The sequence below is a fragment of the Papaver somniferum genome, unplaced genomic scaffold (assembly GCF_003573695.1).
Source record: "Papaver somniferum cultivar HN1 unplaced genomic scaffold, ASM357369v1 unplaced-scaffold_21, whole genome shotgun sequence".
Classification (NCBI taxonomy): domain Eukaryota; kingdom Viridiplantae; phylum Streptophyta; class Magnoliopsida; order Ranunculales; family Papaveraceae; genus Papaver; species Papaver somniferum.
Genome location: NW_020631041.1, coordinates 8,971,744 through 8,992,610, shown reverse-complemented (window position 1 = coordinate 8,992,610; position 20,867 = coordinate 8,971,744). Strand labels below are relative to the sequence as shown.

The window sequence follows — 20,867 nt, the reverse complement described above, 5'->3', positions numbered from 1 at the left end:
TTCAATGTAGACAAGATAATCACTCAATGTAGACAAAAAAAACAAAAACAAAACATTACTCTTAAATCAAATTTTATAGGCGGATCACTCATTGTTGATCTCCGTTCTTCGCTTTCAACAATTGATTTCACTCAAATCTCACTTTCACTAGATCTTCTACCACCACTACCACCGGCACCATCAATACTCATGTAACCACCATCACCACTGTAAGAAGAGTGACATAACCAGAAATGCAAGATAATTAATATAAAACTTATCATATAACAATCACCAACATAACCACTACATCAATATCATGTCAGCTACATACTTTTAGTACCATCCAAGATCATATATACCTACTCTCAATATCATGCATATGTAATCTGAATAATTTAAGTACAAACACAGTTTTATGAGTATAACTTACAGATCAAGACATTTTAATACAACTTTGTAAGAGAAGCTCATATTCATCTGATTGTATGAATGTGTAACTTCGAGTTACACATGCTAATTGAATGTGTAAACGAAAGTTACACATGCTAATTGGATGTGTAGAGGAAAGTTACACAAGCTAAATGGATGTGTAGACGTCAGTTACACATGTTACAAGCATAGCATGAGATCAAATTTAGTTCATGACATCATCACAAGCAAAACTCAGAAGAAAAATTCACAAAAGAACACTAACATTATATCATCACAAACGATTGAAAGATTAATACCCGTTAATGTAGGATCTTTTTCAGGTTTTCTCTTTCTTCCTTTCATCATTGTAGATAAATAATAGTTCAAAACTGAATCTGCAGTTTTTCTTCTTCTCCGATCTAGTTTGAAACTGAATTTGTGGTTGCTCTTTCTTCTTCGATCTGTAAAAATAATATTATCAGTAACAAATTTGATCAACGCGAATTAAAAAGTAATAATAGGAATCAAAATCGAATAAATCAGAAACAACAGGAATCAAAATCGAATTAATCAGTAAGAACACGAATCAGAATCGAATTAATCAGTAACAACAACAATCAAGCAAGACAGAAATTTTTGAATCAACACGAATTAATCAGTAACAACAGGAATCGAAATCGAGGAAGAAGAAGTTAACATTAAAGAAGAAGAAGTAAAGATTAAACAGGAAGAAGAAGAAGATTGATCGAAAACCTACCTTTATTTTCTTCTTCTGATGTTTGTTTTGAGTATGATAGATCGATTCTTTGACGATTCTGAATGTGAATTTTGTTTTCGGTTCGATCTGGAAAAAAATTATGCAATTATCGATCGGAAGGTTTCTCAGGTGAGATCCGGTTTCTCTCTCTTCAAATGAAAATAAACGTGTCTGTTTGAGAGAAAACCTATGTTAGATACTTATATAGTGAAGGTCAATCTGGTCATTTCAATCTCTATTAAAATTTATTTTTTAATTAGGGGCCTGGTTTTAAAACTCTTTTAACTAGGGGCCTCATATTATGGGTTATCCATGGGCGGGGTCTAGGCCTAATTTTCCCAAAAAAAAATCCCGAGAAAATGGGTCGTATGCCCAGGAAAAATTTGAAATCTGGTTCTAATGGACGGTTAAAGTATTGGGTAGTATGAGATGGAAAAAAAGAAATTAAACCTAAAAGTGACAACCATACTCTTGATATTTCTTTCTTTTAAAACGTCAAAACCATTGAAATATCCCTTCCATATATCCCTAATCCTTCTACACCGTCTACCCTTTTCTCAATTCCTCACGAGCAAAAAAACCAGAAACTTCATTATTCTTTGAATCTCAAAACTTTCTTCCATCTCGCCTTCTCTTTTTCCATACAAGCCGGTTGGAGAAATTTATCTTTCTATGAAATCTTAAAGCTCCCTACCATCCAAACTTTCATGAGTGACAAAACAATGTTATTCTGCCGGTCGAACTCATAAATTTTGCTATCTCAAGCTTATTTTCAATGTATTAGTTGAACAAAACTATATCTTGATTTCTAGTCTACTAAGTCAAGTCTCAGACTAGGTATAAGTGTTGGTAGTTGAGTATCAGACATCACCCTCAAAAAACTAAAGATCGACGAAGACATTTGGAGAATTTCATCAACAATTATGCAAACATTTAATCGTTCTATTTACTCACAAGCTTTACCATGCTATCTATTTGAGAGTATATCGTATGACTTCTACTAGATTTATTACAAAGAAGAAACTTTGAGTCAATCTTGTCTTGTTAAATATCTTGAAATATGATTCAAGAAATGGACATTTACTACATTATCTTTGGTCACCAGATTGATCACATTTAATAAATTAGATGTTAAACATAGAACTATGCATTATTGTTATTTGAGGACATCTAAACAAATGTATTATTAGATAATTTGTAGTCAAAAATTAAAATATATGGATTTTTCTTTTGTTTTTTAATATTTACAATTTATGAGATAAAGTTAAATCCTATGCGTGATGCTATTATTGTCGGGAAACCGGGGTTACGTTCATCTCGAACCGGCATGTTTTCATGGAAGTCACTTCCATGAAACATCCTACTTTAGATAACTTAGGTGGAATCTTTTACTTACATCTTTAGATTAGCATGATCGAATAATACTAGCACAAATATATGATCAATACGATAATAGAAAATTACACGCGACATAAAGATTACGTGGTTCACCTACCCTTTGTAGGCTACATCCACGACCAAAACCACCCGGAGAATCTTTCATTATCCACTATAAGAAAAACAGTCTATAACAGCACCACATGTTTGAGAGTATGTGGCAAAATGTCTGTATTGCAACAGTTTCATCCTAATGTGGAAAAAACTTTTTCTATCCACATGAAAATAACTGGCGAGGCAAAATGCTGAGATTTTTCCACAACAAGCTTAGATGTGATGCAAAAAGATGGTATATTGCCTCATGACAGAATGTAGGTGTGGCGAATTAGTAATGATTTTCCTTATGTATTATTATTAAATATGGAAAAACGAAATATCTCCGGAAATTATTACTCCATATTATTATATCGGTAGACTAGAGTTTCACCTGTGCCGTAACGGCACGGTCTTCATAAAATAAAAGAAGAATATGTCAGTTTTAACCGTTGTAATTTTTTGTTGTTGGATGTATATAGTGACAATATTTTATGATGTTTTTTCTTTTGAGAATTGGTAGGTTGACCGTAATAGCTGTCTCGAAGAAACCACCGCGTGAGACATGTAATGTAACCAACTGAAAACGTTTACTATCCAAATAGTAGATTATTACCTTATGTTATAGTTTTGAAAGTGGTAGTAAAAGTTCGTTGCTCGGACTTGTAAAGATTTAAAAATAAAAATATATACAAAAAATATTAACAATATGGGAAAGAGTACTGGGACTAAAGATACGACCGTTTTTTTCATTTTCAAGTGGTTCAGAAATTAATTCTAACAATTATAGTTCAAAAACAAAACAAATATTAACTCTAGTTTATTGTCAAGATAGATTTTATAAAATATTAGTTGTATTTTATGAGCATGGCGCATCAAAAATCCCTAGGACCAAGCATACTCCATCAAATAAAATCACAAGTAATTAATTTAAAATCTTAATTCAATTAAAATTAGTGCAAAAAGTAAATAAAAGAATTAATTAAATTACCACATGGATGAATTAAGGCTTTCTCCGTCTTCCCAGTGCTTGGGTTTAGCTCATCATAGTGAAATACCTCTCAAAATATTTTATTAAGCTCAATTGGTGTTTACAATGAAGAGAAAATGGAGAAAAGGGTGAAAATCGGTAAACTGCAACGCTTATAAGCATTACAGAACACCGTTACAAAGAACGATAAAAGAGTGTTGCTGTTGTCTGCGTAGCTGACTATGACCCACAGAGACCGGTCGTTGTCACTGTTGGGGAACGACTGTCTTTGGCCGTCTGTTCTTCGTGTTCTTCCTCTTCATCAATGACAGCAGCAGCAGCAGAGAAAAATGGTGATTCTCCCTCTGCAGCCTTCTCTCCTCTCCTCCCAACTCTCGACACCCTTTCTCCTTGACCTCAGTGAGCTAGTTATACCCAACAACATCGATATCTTCCATCATAACTCCATATAATCTTCTCTTCAATTCTCTGCAGACGCGAGAATAATATTTTTGATTTTTTTCCTGTTTAATCGAAATCGTGTTTACCAAATATTCTCTTGGCTTCTGACGCTCTCTCAATCTTTCCTATCTTAGATATATTCGAATCCCATGAGATAACGCACGTATATCCTCCAACAGAATCCAATATTTTCCAAAATATTCTCCCGTGAAAACAGCTCCCCTGTTTGGACTTTGATCTTCTCTCCCGGTCATTTCAGCCAACTTGATCGCTAAAATCACTTGCATTCGGCCTGTTTAGCCTTAACAGGCTTAGCCCAATAATTTCCAGCGATCGAATCTTCCAAAAACACGTCCAAGAATCGAGTAGAAATTTCATGCAGGCGTGATTGATTTCTCCCGCCATTTTCAAATTCAAATCGTGAAAAGGTGTCCCCTTAGAAAACAGTGGTGTCCCCTTAGGAATTTGGGCTGAAATACTAATTCTTGGGTTGAAATAGTAATTTTTCTGGTTTCCTCCGGGACATTTCTGGGACGTTTCCGGTACATTTCTGGGGTGCCTTTAGTACTTTTCTTCTGGGTGTAAATCATCACTTTTTGAGCAACTCTTTCCATACAAGGGTATTTTCTCAAAAAACACCTAAACAAACACCTAAACAAACATAAAAACACAATATTAGTACAAAAATAGAGTTCCAACAATATATGCATTGAGGACAAATTAGACACAAAAATGTGTCTATCACCTTATCATCCTTGAATTCTTCTAAGGTTGTTTTTATGAAAATTACGGTCAACCTGTACAATTGTTTCTTCTGTATTATAACCAGCTTATTTTCGCATTTAAAAAATCAACCAAAACTTCCATTTTCACATTAAAAAAATCAACCACAACTTCCATAATAGTTTACTTGTGTCCTAACGACATAGAATAAGAATTGTCCACTACCTGATTACCACACTGACCACCTGCACTTCCACCACCACTACCTCATCACCATCGTCACCAGCTTCCATGGACCACCACCCGCAAATACCCCCCGACTGATATGATTATTAACGAATTTATTATTTATTTAATAAAAGTATCTATTAAGATAATCATAAAACATTTAAAACATTAACAAAAAATTTAATAATGAAACTATATTTATTTAATGATGAATATTTAATGTTGCGGATGTTATAGTGGGAGATTTTCTTTTCCCTAGGTTAGGAACTTAGGTTTGTCATTCAAAAATCGGTTGGAGCCCATCTTGTTGCAAGGCTCTCATCCAATTTCTTTTAGTATGTTCCACTCTCCATTGTACTCTTTCTCACTAAAGGAAAATCTGTTTAAAAATTATAAGACATTTATAATGAAATATTAATATACCTTAAGTGAAAGTTAATTTATATAGATAATTATAAGATATTTATGATATAAAAAGATATTTATAATGTAAGATTAATGAAACATTATTTATGAAGATAATCATGAGATATTTATAATGTAGGATTAATAAAATATTTATTATGAGAAATTATTGATACAATTATAATGTAAACGACCACAACTGTTGATTTAGCTTCTCCCTAAACAAATCTTGGCCACTCTTTATCTTTCCATAATGGCAAGGGTGTTATATAAAGTACGTATAATCATGTTAGATTATTTATTGAAAATAACTTCTAGTCAAATTATTCAGTACTTTGAAACAGAAGCCCGGAGAACATAGGCTATTGTATACATGTAAGATTAAATACCAATCTATTGTCAAATTACAATGTGTAATCTGAATAACCTTTTGAGTTTCTCTCTAAGTTTAACTATCAAGATGAAATCAAAATTCTATTTCCTCTAATGTCTAAACCTAGAAAAAAAAGTTGTGAATAAATGAAACCCCGACGACATGTGATAGCCAAATTTTTATAACCTGACTAATCACAAAATACAGGCACCCCTAAGTTTCAACCATGAGGTTATTGTAATCAATAAGGTTATCTTTGAAAATGTATGCTTCAGCTAAATATACAATACAACAAATGATATTCAAGAAAATGATAAAAAAAAAAGGATTTTCTCAAATGTTGTTAGCTCAGAGTAGTTTAAGGTCACACATGTACGTTTCGGTGGACTAAGATTGAGAGAAAATTAAAACAATATTGAGCGGAACAATACTCTTAGATTTGAGTTTTTTCCTCTCCGCAATCTATCTCCCTTCCCAACTTTATTTATGATTTTCGTTTGCCACAAAGTAAGGAATTAGAGTTTTCAAACCCACTCATCCTACTGAATGTGAGCGACAAATCAATTGGTCGATTTTATGGGAAGGCAAGTTTGTTATTTTCAGTTGATCAAATTTTTCCATTTTGATTTGGACTTTTGAGATGGGAATAAAAGAATATGTAATGAATTTTTCTCAAATAAGCGTGTATTCATGAGATTGACAGAAACCGTGAATTTATAATTGGAAGGAAACATTAGGACCGGTCTTTATCTACCTAACTTAGCGAAGCTTCATTGTATAATATAATACAAAGAAATAGGCAGAAAAGTATGCATACCTAGAGTACATCCCTTACCATAACGACACTTTCCGATAATAAGTAATTTTTTGTGTATTGATTTTACCTTGTGCCCGATTGTTTCTAGTAATTATATAACATGACATTTTTTGGTTTGTTTTATTTTTTTGATCTTTCATGTATTTTAACCGAGATTATTTTATTAATAAGACCATCAACCACAACTTCTAATTTATAATGTTACTCATTTTGTAGCTACACAAAATTAACATAGCCTATTGCTACTCACCAACCGCCGCCACCACTACAAAACCATCTAATACCATTTATTTCTCCACCACAACCGTCGCGTCCTCCCGTTAGCCGTTTGTCGTACCTCTAATTTTGAATCACACACATCATGGTTAAAGTGTTGATTGAACAAACTTAGATTGTTAATTAATTTATTCAATTATATTTTTTATTGTTATATACTATGTTGTGTTGCAATCAATTTTATTTTAACCCGTTTTTGAATCAAGATGAAATCAAAATTCTATTTCTACTAAGTCTAAACAAATATGAAAGAAAAATTGGTTCTTGAGAAAATCTCACATTTCTAGACCAAAAAGTTTTGAATAGATTGAAACCCCGACGACCTGTAATAGCCAAATTTTCATAATCTGGATAATCACAAATTTTTATAGCCAAATTTTCATATTTTCACAAAATATGATATCTGTTTTTCTCAATTGTGATTACCAACTACATCTTTCACGATACAATGTTGCCAGTGTTTTAAATATATAAAACTAATAATGTTCACGATTATTTACCAACATCACCACCATAAAACCACCCTCCGGCATTATTTTTTTCCACCACCACTGATATTATCGCCTCCACCACCACTGCTTTTACCAGCCACTATTTCTTCTACTACTAACCACTAATTTCTATTGATATAATTTTTATTAAAATTATTTATTAATGTAACAATAAATATTTATTAGATTAATTAAGAGGACATTAAATGATGAAAATTTAATAAATTATTCATTATGAGAGATTAATGAGACACTAATTAATAAAACACTCATAATGATTAATTTTAATTAAAGCAAACCACAACCATGAATTTAGTGTTCCCAAAAATGAATTCGGACCGCTCTTTAACTTGCCTAAGTTGTCCAAACTATATACTCTATAAGGGAAAAAAGGAAAATTAGTTTATGTATGGAAAGAGTCAAAGTCCATTTTCTCCCCACGTACATATTCCCTACCAACCATCTCCACTTTCTCTCTTTAACCTCTCCCATATCCTCTCTCCGTTTTTCTTATCAACCTTCTGAGATCTAACATGTAAACAAAAAAAGAAAATTGTTGCTGCGTTTAATCTTTTGAGAAGGAAACAAGCTCTCGAGGTTACTCATGATCTTTATTGGGCTTGCGCTCTAAATTTTTCCTTTGATTACAACTTTTATAAGGTTTGAGATTAGTGAAAAACTACTTAATCTTCACAGTGATTTTAAAATATTAAGGAGTCATTCAATTGAGATCAGATCTATAATAGGGGTTGTGATCACATAATTATTTTTCCTTTGTTTCTCTAGACTGATAATGGGCTAACCATCGGTTTTTTCTGCCTCCGTTTTCACTTCTTAAACTGATTCTAATCTGATAGACTCTTTAAGAGCCCGGGGGAAATAATCAACTTTGGAATGTTTTCGGGACAAGGTACCGATCTGTTAAAACTAAAATCTATTGGGTATTAACGATATTTGATTATCAAAGTAACTATATTCCTTGAACATTGATTTTGCAGGAGCAGAGAAAAAGATTAGAAGGAGTTGATTTTTCAGAAATAGAGAATTAGATCGAAGAAGTTTAGTTTCTATTCTCTTTATTTTTCCTGAAAATTGTCATGTGGTCTCATCCTATGATGTAACATGTATTTATTTTATTTTTTGATCAAAGATATACAATGTATATGTATTAATCTTGTATATGAAATAAAATAAATCTACAAATTGAGAATTCTATCCTCGTTATTTTTTTTTCCTGTAGTTAGATTTACTAAATGATTCAAAATCAATGTAAAAAAATCAAATTAATTACTATTGTTATCATGGACAAAAATTTGATAATAAATGTCTTTGACCAATTAATCAGGAACTGGTTTTTTAAATAAAATAAAATTACAATAAGACACAGCTATTGCCGAAGAACATCATAGATGTGGCAATAACTTCTTGTCACACAGTTTCTTGCCATAGGGTGTGGCAAAAGGCTATTGCAACACAAAATACGGATTTTCGCCGCACAAAGAACAAGTTGCAATAAACTAGTTTTCTTGTAGTGATCATAACAAGTTATGACATTGACACACATCATATAATTAACTAGTTATATAACTCACTAGCGGTAAACATTACAAAAATTTACCTCTTTCCTTATTCTTCTTCTTCCATAAACCTCCACCGCATGGTTGCTTCGACTTTAGACAAGAACATGAAGAACAGCATGAATTCTAGCTTCTCCCATATGAACCCTAGAAACCATAGATTTCTCCCATACCCACTCTTTCTACAAGTCACTCTTCTCACATAGATTTTTCCCCGTCATCAACCATTATAGGACACAACGGTTGTGACCCTCGATAACTCTTGTTCTTGAGAGGATTCTACAAGAGAATAGTCAAGAGAATGGACTTTTACTCAAAATATAAGCCCTCTTATATAGTTGAAAAATCCTTTCTCCCCAAGTCTTATAACTCCTAAAAATAGATTCACACCTTAATTAGGAAATCCTGAACTAGGAAACCACATAACTTGGGAAACACCCAAATTACTTCTGATAAGTTCCGGAATCTTCACGAAACAAAACCCCAACAACTATAATAATAGATGAATATTTTAAACAGGTTTTGGATTAAGAGCTCCATCTATCCCTACCAGCCAATTGACATTCCTATGAAACCAGTAAGTCAATTAGACCAGAGCTTAAATCGTCAAAACTACACCTTGTTTTCTAGAAACAATTCAGAAAACAAAAATAAAAGGATGTCACCCCATTTCAAAGTAAAAATCTCATGTGCTATTGTGCTGTGGCTGAATGAGATTAAACTTTCTTCCCATAAGGGGATACCGAACATCCACGTCCAAAAGATAGATTTATGACTTATATTGAAACTAATCGGCACCAAACTCTATCCTTTGGATTTGTTCTTTAAGTCAAACTCTGTTCCACATGTAATGGAGCGTGATTAGCTGTTGTTGAATCAGTTCAGTCGAGGATATAACATCAAACCCATTATTACTTTGTTGTTTATTCAATTTGCTCCACAATCTCTAAAATGAAAACGATTAAACTGGATATGTACGTGCTTGTCCTTTCACTATTGACGAAAAGAAAGGACCGACAAATTTATCTGAGAAAATTTAGGTTCTCGTCCGGGGAGCCATTCTCCTACTACATATTTGCACACAGGGGACATAAGTACGGTGTGAGCAGTATAATGCATATGATCAAGCTACAATTAAAAATATATGATTATAATATCTCTAGACTATAATAGTGGTTTTTTTTTTTTTGTAATTCAATATTCATTAATGGAAATCAAGATTACATAGGTCTCAAGTACATCAAATTGGAAAAGTAAAAAGAAATAACAAGCTTGTAGTGGTACAATAATTGAAAATTCCGATAAGGAAAAGAAAAGGAATTCCAAATACTGACCTAATACAAGAATGTAAGAACCGATTGAATCAGAGAGAAGATGATCTTCATAATATTCATGGACCATTTGATAAATCGTCTTCCTCATGAAGTAATGCTCCAATAATATAAGAGTAATCTGCAAATTTGTTGACCGGTCTGAATCCGGCGATGTACTTGAACAAACATATAATCAAGATCAGGTAACCATTAAAATAAAAGAGAATCACCATTAAGGTGAAGACAAGAATAACCATGAAGGTGAAGATAAAAATCACCATGAAGGTGAAGAAAATAAGCCTAATAGGAAAAAATCTTTTTATTCTAAAATTAAAACACAAAAAAGTAAGATCCTTGCTCAGATCTAGCCCCAAATGGACTAGATCCAAGCAAGAAGATGAAATTGAGTTTTTGTTTTTCTCGTGGGGGTGGGGGTGGTGGAGAGGAGATGAAAAGTTGAATTAAGAATTATCTAGTGGTTGTTAAAAAATCCTGTTGTGATGTCTTGTTTAAACCTTTATTTAAACCGAAAATTGGTTGAATAATCCTTGAACTTAAATTCCTGGGTCTAATGGACATGTAAAAAAACAACAGTTTTATTATCCTGAATCTAAAAGACACTGTTCTAGTATCCTATTTGGTTATTTTACCCAAATATCTTTTTTTATAACAATCTACTAAAGTGCCCTATCCCTATTAGATTCTACGAACGAAAATAAACACTTCTGTATACCGTATTAATCTAAAAGATACTGTTCAAATATATCCTTCTTTAATCCATCCTCTAAGTTGTCGGTGGTTGATGAAGATCATCGTTGCCATATACCCTTCAAATAATGTAGTCAATATCGGATTTTGGTAGATACCGGTCAGGAAGGATTATCGGTGAAATATCGATAATATCAGTATTTCGGATAACACTGAAACCGATATTATCGGCGACATTATGAAGATTAAATTGCTTATAAATTCATAAAATGAAGACTCAAATGAATGATAAAGTCGGATTTTTCAAGATTTAATTGATGAAATTTTCGAGTGTGGTACATATTTTGTCAAAGTCAACTGGTGGTTCTTTACACATGACGGAGACATATCCCCTTATCTTCTCGCAAGCCATTTGTTCACCTAGATGTCAATATATAAGGATTTCAAGAAAATTGAATTAAAACCTAAAATATAATCCAAGTCTAGTTTTTTTCATGTATTAAATCGTTGTTATTATTGGGGATTCACATTCCAATAGAGGGGCTTCACATGGTTTCTTAGTGACTAAAAAAATGGTTATGGGATGTCTTGATGCAATAGCAAATGTCTAGATTACCCTTCATCTAAAATAAAAACCTAAAAACTAAAATCACAACTTAATTCTAATCCAAAATTTGTTCCTCTTCTTCTTCATCAATCATAAATCCTTCCCACTTTTTTTTTCAATTGAATGAAATCACTAGAAAAAAAATTAGCAGGGGGTTAGTCGTGGGAGAGTTCGAGAGATTTTAATATATTTGGGTTTTCTTCTGTTAGTCCTGAGGGAGTTTGAGGGAGTCTCTCCAAATCCCCGTTAGTCGTGGGGGAGTTTAGAGGAGTCTCCTAAACTCCCTAGAAAACACCTGTTAATCGCTGGAGAGTTTAAAAAAAGCTCTTGAACTCCCTGTTAGTCATAAAACCCTACAATACTAGGGAGTTGGTTGCTTTGGGGAGTTCGAAGGAGTTTTTAGTGTATTTTGGTCTCACAACAAATCTCTCAAAAGAGTAGAGATTTTAGTGTATTTTGGTCTCACAACCAAATTTGGTTCAAAATCTTTCTTTTCAAATCGTACGGATTTCTCAAATCTCACCAACAAAAATGTTGTTCCCAACATGATGAAATGATTGTCAGATGATGGCCATTATGATACGGTGAAACATTTCTAGGAAAATATTAGGATAGTGATCTAGATTCCATGAAAATGTGTGGATATATAGATTTGTTTAGATCTAAATATCCCGTAAGATGCACCAGCAAAAAAAAATGTAGAAGTCTTCACAATTAGCGCTTCCCTGAGTTGAATTACATTACCACTTCTGCAACCACCGTCAAAACTATTTTCTCACCACTACCATCACCACCTATAACCAACCACTACTCCCTTAACCACCCCAAATAAGAACCCTAATTTTAGAAATAAATAAGATTCAATAAATGCTATAGCTCGGAGAAAAGATTTTGAACCAAATTTTAATTCCATCACAATACGTGACACATTTGGTCGCTCTCGATGGACAGTTAGTAAAAACTTCAACAGGAAAATGTGGAAAAATGTTCGTGAACAAAGGGAGTTTGAATTGTATGGAGACCGTTAAATTGAAGGGAAAAAAAATTATCTCGTTGCACAAAATAACATACTATTGATACAGAGATATGATCATTTTCATTTTTTTTTTCTTTTGATTAAAGATCAATGTTATTTGCAAATGAGGGTTTATTGTTTCTTAAAAGAGAATGAGTTAGGAGTGAACTCTCTCAAACTCCCCTAAACTCCCTCTAATAAACTCTCTCAAACTCCATACACTCCCCCAAACTCCCTGAACTCAAAAACACCAAACTCTCTCAAACTCCTTACACTCTCTCAAAATCTCTCAAAATTCTTGAGATTTAAAATACACTCAACTCCCCAGAAATCACTCGAGGACTAACCCCTATAGGTTTGTAGAAACTGTTACGGTTAGAAAACTATAAATCCTAACCGTAATAATCCATCTACGTTTTGGTTCGACGGCAACAATACTTAAACCTAACCGTAAAAAATTCTGAAATACAAATTTTCAGAAATTTATACGGTTGGATTTGATTTTGGATAAACCAACCGGTATTTTACTACGGTTGGGTTTTCTTTGTTTTCAACGAACTGTAAAACGTTCTGTATTAATATGTTTGTTTGCGAGGTGATTGGAAAATACTAGATGGTAACAAGAGCTTTCGGTTTAGGATCTTCCGTTCAGGGGAAAGTATATAGGGGATATGTTAAGATTTTTTAGGATGAATAACGAAGTGTAGAGATTTTTTAGTCGTGTGAAAATAAATAGGGAAAGTAATCAGTTGAAATATAAGGATTTGTTGAGATTTTTTAGGTAGAAAAAAATCACTCTACAGATATACTCATTTTCCGTTCATGAAGGACATACTATCTATACTTAGTTGCAAGACTTGGTTTTCCATTTGTACAAATAAACAACGTGTGAAGATGGAACGATTTTCATGGGATTGCATGATTATCTGGTTTGTGCCTACAACTGAATGAAAAAAAAGATCCTGATCCGTGTTCCATAAGAAAGGCAATTCAATATTAACTTTTGTCGAATTTTGGTTGCTGACACAGCTCGTGCTGCTATTCTTCTCTTTGTTCTGCGTATGAACATCATCAAAGTTAATCAATAATATTAAGATGAGGTGCGGAGAAAGCCAGCTAGAGAATGGTGGGAGCTCAATCCTTTTCCTTTTGATGTCTCTTACAGTCAAAACTTGAGAAACATATTTACCAGAATTCACAAATATTTTCAATTATTACGGAAATAAAGATTAGTAGAAGAAAAATTTTACAAGAGAAAATTTTACGGCTGATTATATTATAACAACCTAACTGTAACCGAATTTACGGTTGGTTTCTTTTTTACCCAATCGTAAGTGTTTTTTTATTAAATTGAATTTTCGCTAATTTTCTTTACGGTTAGGAGTTCATCATCACTACTTAACGATTTGTCTTATGAGTAAAAAAACCCAACTGTAAATTAGTTTGAAAGGCTAAAAAATTTCATTTTTTTCTTTTACTTTAACAACTTGAAATTTGTCACTAAAGTCATTTGTTTTAGTTGAGTGAATTAAAATTTAGAATTATCAAAAAAAAATATATATTTTTCTGCTCTCTTTTCCTTCTGGTTCTCTTCCTCTAAATTCAAAATCATTAATTAATCTAATAACTAATGATATGATAACTAATCTTATTAAATAATTAGCAATAATTAAATTGAAGGTTTTTTAGTCATTATGAAAAATATTTAGATAAGAGGTTTTTAAAATTATTAATGGGTAACCTATTTTTGATCTATTAGTGAAGCCCCTCTATTGGAATGTAAAGTCCCAATAATAGGTTTCATTAAATCCTATAGCGTCAATATAGAAGGATTTCAAGAAAATTGAATTAAAACCTAAAACATAATCCAAATCTAGTTTCATCTATTAAATCCTATAGCCACATACTTAATTTACTATTGCAAACACCTAACAGTTTCGTTGAGTGTAAAGAAACATCAGATAACATCATTGTAGCTCATGAAATCATTCATTCTTTCAAAAAGGAAAAAGATAGAATAGGAGGTTTAGGAATCAAAATAGATCTGTCAAAACCTTTGATGAAGTAAATTGGAGTTTTTTGTTAAATGCCTTAAAAACTTTAGGCTTTAATGATCTGTGTCAGCTCACCGAGAAATGCATTTCAACTACTTCAATTGTTGTACTGCTAAATGGAACTCCTGGAGAAACATTTAAACCTACTAGAGGATTAAGGCAAGGAGCTCTTCCACCCTATCTATTCATCATTTGTATGGAATTTTTTTCCAGACTGCTTCTAACTCAAGAAAAAAACAAGATTCTTCATGGAGTTAAGATAACCCCCAAAAGTGAACTCATATCCCTTCTATTGTTTGCTGATGACTGCTTACTTTTTATGAAAGCAGATCTTTTTGGAGTGTAGGAATTTACTAGACACAATAGCAACTTTTAGCAAGTTCTCAGGACAATTAATAAATTTTGAAAAATCAGGTGTCCTTTTTAGCAAGAAAGTAAAACCAAAACATCAAAGGATGATGTCTAAAATGCTAAAAATCAAGCATATAACCCTTAAAGATCCTTACTTAGAGGCACCTCTTTTTATGGATAGATCAAAAATAAAAACCTTTACTCCCATTCTGGAAAGAGTGAAATCCAAGTCTAAAGGATGGAAAAGTTTAGTTCTAGCTCAACCTTGTAGATTTGTTCTAAACAGAGCAGTTCTCTCTAGTATCCCAAACTACTTAATGGGATGCTTTCTCCTGCCTAAGCAAACTACTAATAAAATAAATTCCATTCAAAGGGATATCTGGTGGGGTAAGGATGCTGGAGGAAGAGGTTTCTACCCTAAGGCATGGCCGTATCTTTCTAAACCTATTATTAGAGGAAGTCTAGGTTTCAGAGATGCTCGTAAGTTTAATCTTGCGATGTTAGCCAAAATGGCTTGGAGAATGTTAAAGGAACCAAATTCCTTATGGGTAAAAACTACGGGTTCAAAATACTTTATGAAATAAATCTCTATTTAGAACCAAACACTCAGTTAAAGGATCTTAGACTTGGAATTGCATCAGGCAACACATGTAACTAGTGCAAAAAGTTAGTATTTGGGAGGTAGGAAATGGAAAAGGCATAAATATTTTGAAAGATATTTGGATTCCTGGATTAAAACAGAACATTCAACACCTTAGTAATGCTGGAAATAAAAATTTGGTCTGGGTAGCTGACTTAATCAATACAGAAACTGATACATGGAACAATTCTCTACTATTTTCAACCTTCCCATCTGACATCGCCACCAAAATTAGTCAAATGCACATCTTTAAAGATAGTAGCCAAAACCTTAGAAAAGATCAACTGAGATGGACTCTAACCAGATCTGGTAAATTCACTGTAAAATCGATGTATGAGAAATTGAATGAAAATGGTCTAGATATAGTCAGTTTAGCTTTACCAGAGTCTTTTTGGAAAGCCTTATCGAGATTAAATATCTCATATAGAATCAAATTATTCTTATGGAAATGCCTTCAAGATGCACTTCCTGTTAGAGCATTGCTCGGTTGAACCTACCAAGCGTTGGTATGTCAAGTTTGGTTGTCATATTTTAGTGCAAAACTCATGTTAAGAGTCGCTTGATTATGTACTAGAGTTAAACTTCGTATAGGTTAGATTGAAAGCATTAGGATATGAGACATTACAAGTATTGCGAAGTCTTGAATATGTGAAGAAGCAAGGAGCTACAACTACAACAATCATCCTTCCACTTGAGCTTAGTAATATTTGACTTGAACTGTTTCATTCCCTAACGTATCTTTCAAGTCGTGCATATTGAAAACATAACTGCAAAGCATATATGAACTCTAGATAGACATAGTATTAAGGAATACAATACGAGGTTTATTGCTTAACCATTAAACTTTGTAGATAAGACATCACCATAATCATTTGAATGCTATTGTGATTATGTATGGGTATGAGGTGAGGATTTCATCCTAGGGAACAATGTTTACATGTGTTCTAAGGAATTAAGTTCATAAATTTGTTTGTGAACCGAAAAGGAAATTGCCAGGAGTTATTGGTTTTGTTATTCATTGCATATCTTATGAAAAATGGGATGGGTTTTTTATTTGCTGTAGGCCCCACTTTTTGTGTGTCACGCGATGGATTCCACGGGATTTTCATCCCGGTGGATCTAGACTTATTGAATAAAAAATTAAGATAATAGCCAAATTCATATGAACCAACACACTTTTAAGAATAGTTTACGGCACTTTTTAGCTTTGGTTACTTCTACAGTAAAATGTGGCTTTGCTGCTTGTAGATACCCCAAAATTGGCATAGCCCAATTACAGGAGGAAAATATACCATGAGATCAGTAAGGTGCTCCATATAGCCTCTTGGGCCAAAAATAAAAAAAACGGTCCTCCGCTCTTCTCTCTGCGAAAACCATTTTCCCCAAAAATAATAATCCTATTTTTTCTTCATGTTCTTCATCCTAAATTTAGGTTTATTCGGGTTTAGATATGGATTTTATATCTCCCGAACAAATCTAGATCCTAGTTAGTAATTCGGGGTATAGAGAGAAGTTCGGGACGACATACGTACGGGAATTATTCGGATTCGTATAAGTCGGATTCGGTCAAAAAATCGGTCAACGGTTCGTTGTTGGGGGAGTAGTTCGGAACAGATACATACGCGTATAATTCGTTTTAGAAATGTGAGCTCGGTACTGAAAATTCGGCATGCATATATAGTAAGCTGATAAGTATTATAACCTTACAAAAATAATTTATAAATATATATATACCATTTATTAGGTGAAATAAGAACAATTGAGCATGATAATCCAGAAAATAACGATTAAAAAACATAAACGTAGTGGATAACAATAATTTCTAACTTAATTTTGTGTTAAGTAAAATATATGCAAAACCGAAAACCCAGTACAGCGGTCCAGTGTTAGACATAGTAGTGGGGGGTTTCAACTTCGAAACCCAGCCCAGTCATACTTTTAAAATCTCAAACAAAAACACCTGATTTATTCTTCTGAATTATTAGGATCAGCGAATAATCCGCGTTCTATTCGGTAACTCCATATAATCCGCGTACTCTGTTCGGACGATGCGATTAATAATAATTGTTAAAATATTTAAATCTCCTAGGTTTTTGTTTCTTGTTTCTAGGAGTTGTTCCTTGTTCCTTATTTCTACAGGGAGATACAAAATTCTCTAGAAACACTTTCACCATTTACTTATCTTTTAAATTTTTATAGTGGCCTTATGTTTTCTTTTATAACACCAACCATTTTTTCTTGAAGTATAGGTTGTGACTTGTTTATCTATACAAGTTGTTAGCATGAGCCTAGTGAATATTGAGGCTGGATCTTCCCTCCTTGGAATTTTATCCCCGTCTTTGTTATATTCTTGTTTGCCAAAGATGAGAATGGGGTTATTTTCGCAAAAAAAAATTTCATTTCTTTTAACCAAGCACACCATTATTGCAATGAGTTTCCACTTCCTACACAATTATGAGTAGCCAAATTCTTGTAGTGTTCACTAAACAAACAGTAACTGTGGCGTACTTTTAAGCCTTTTGGCGTTACCAAAACAGAAAATGAGCTATATAGCCAAAAACACAAGTTTTCTGGGCCATATGGACTGGTAGAAGTTTCGTCTGGGTCAAATGGACAGTGCAACTTTTTAATTGAAACTGACCAAATTACCCTTTTGTAACTACACGTTCTCCGTCTCCTTAACAAAACCACGTCCTCCTTCTCTCTTCAGATGAAAACCGCTAACATTCTTCTTCTTCATCTTCTCACAAACTAGAAGAGGAACAAATTCGTCCACTGTTTCCCTACACCAAAAACCATCAGAAATCTATTTCCTCCACCGTCTCCTAACCATCAACAGTAGCAGATTCATCAGAAACCATCCGAAAATCAGTTTCCTCCACCGTCTGCTAGTTTCATCAACCTTGAACACCTTCGTGAAATTGGGTTTCATTCACCGTCAACACTGTCGTGAAATTGGTTTTCATTAACCGTTTGAAAACACCATCAACACTATTCTACAACATCAGAGGTTTCTAGGGTTTCAATCAATCTATCAGTTCAGTGAAGAATCAGGGTTTTACATCAATTTGAAGAATCAGGGTTTCAAAATGTCTCCTAGAACTCGTAATTTTTCAATCCCTAACTCTGAATTTCTCTTAGTTTCAGAATTGCATGGTTAATTGGTGGTTTTATTTTCATTTTAGTTGATTAATTTGTTTACTTGATGATTTTATTTTCATTTCAGTGGGTATGTGTATGTAACTGTGGCTTTGATGAAACTCGCTTGCATCTGGTTATTTGAGTTTTTTTTTGTTGAAATGGATTTGTTGAAGTTAGTTGTGTGGATGGAATTGTTGTCTTAACTCGGTTGCAGGTTTATACTATGATGAGCAGATTAAGACTAGATGAAACCAGTTTCATCCATGTTAAAATCTGCTGTTTCATACAACATTGATGTCTATGTTTGTGTTGTTGTGAGATTTGCATATACTAGTACAAGTAATTAGATGTAAAACCATTTTAGCTTCATTTCAGTGTAAAACAAACCATCAACTCCATGTAGCCATGCTTCTCTTGTTATTTGTTTATAATTTGTTGTGAAATTTGGTTAGATGTTACTCGGGTATCTGCTAAACTAGCATGAGTACTGAATATTAGGTTGTGATAATGAATCTGTGGATAAATATTTGTATTACATGTTGAAACTGGTTTCATTTAAAGTAATGTTAGGATGTAACTTGTTGTCATCTAGCATTAACATGGGATGTAGTTGGTTTTGCATCTGTTGGTGTACCTAATTCTAATGATTAGGTTGTAAAGAAACTATGTTGGATGAAACTGGTTTATATTCAGAACGGTTGTATGTGTTTCATTTTGTTAAATCATTTGCGCAAATGCTTTTGTTGTATTGCGTAAATGATTATAGTAGTACTTTAGTATATGGATTAGTGTCTATGGCATTGAAATGATGTGGATTCTTATATAGTGTACTTCGCAATATATGAAAACCAGATTGCGCTAATGTGATAAAGTGTTTGATGGGTTGCATATGCTGGTGGTTTTAATTTTAATTATTATGGGACTAATAACAGCGTAGATATCAGTGTAAAATCCTTGTATTTGATTCTTTAGACCATGTTAACATGTATAATATATAGGATGTAAGTTGGTTTCATATGATACCTGCAGAAACTTGGTTTTATCTAGCTCTAATATATAGGATGTAACTGGGTTTCATCTGATTCCTGCAGAAACTGGTTTTCATCTAGCTTTGAAGATATGATATAATTGAGTTTCATCCATATTTAAAAATATGATTTAACTGGTTTTGTGCCAAATTGTTGCAGGAAGCAGTGGCAAGAAGAGTGAGAAGAGTGCTGGTGTTGAAAGAAGAACCAAGAATAAGCATGATGTGAACGTGGGTGTTGAATCAAGCACAAAGGATGATGTGGATGCCGAAATGGATGAAGACAAGTTAAAAAATATGGATTAACTGGTTTTGATTCAAATTTGTATTCAGGCTGATGTCATTGCGGGAGATGAGTTGGACGCTGCAAAAATGATAAATGCTGAAGTGCAAAAGATTGATGTCGAAACGCAACACTTGTTCATCCCAATGCTGAATGAGAAAGAACATTTCACATTGCTTCACCTTGACATCCATGGAAGAACTTGGACACACTACAATTCTCGCCTAGGTTCTTCAAACTATTTAAAAGAAGCTCAAATGATGGCGGAAAGAATAAATCATCTCTTTCAAGTTCAAATTCAAAGTACTAGTATGGATGACGTTGATGTCGTCGTTCAATCAGATTGTCCACAACAGTGCGAAAGGTAGGTCGTTAACTCTTTGAACTGAGATTATAACATACAAACTGAAACGAAGTTTGAACCGACATTATATTTTTTTTTGCAGACCGTTAAACTGACATTACATATTCATTTGTCTTGCAGTGATGATTCTATGATGTATGTTATCTACTACATGGAATGGGCAATGACAGACGGTTACTCCTTTGAAGGCAAAGATACTATTGGAGAGGAGATGGGCACAAGACGAATCAATCTGGCATATGAAATCCTAACTGATGAGAATAGCTGCTGGAAAGTTTGATGTGTTTAGTGATAGACGCATTTATGTGTCTAATTTGTCCCAATTGTTTATATTGTTAGTGCTCGATTGTGTACTTATTTGGTTATTTTATGTCTTTGTAGGTGTTTTTGGAGAAATAAGCTTTTGCGGCGAAATTGGCTAA

The 20,867-nt window shown here is 33.3% G+C and overlaps 1 long non-coding RNA gene across 1 annotated transcript; it reads left to right on the top strand.

The window, feature by feature from the left end:
• The first annotated feature begins 7,790 nt into the window (after window positions 1-7,790).
• LOC113339355 lies at window positions 7,791-8,578 on the top strand. The gene is made up of 2 exons (XR_003355047.1): window positions 7,791-8,275; window positions 8,364-8,578. It is a non-coding gene; the product is annotated as an uncharacterized LOC113339355 (long non-coding RNA).
• Window positions 8,579-20,867: the final 12,289 nt, after the last annotated feature.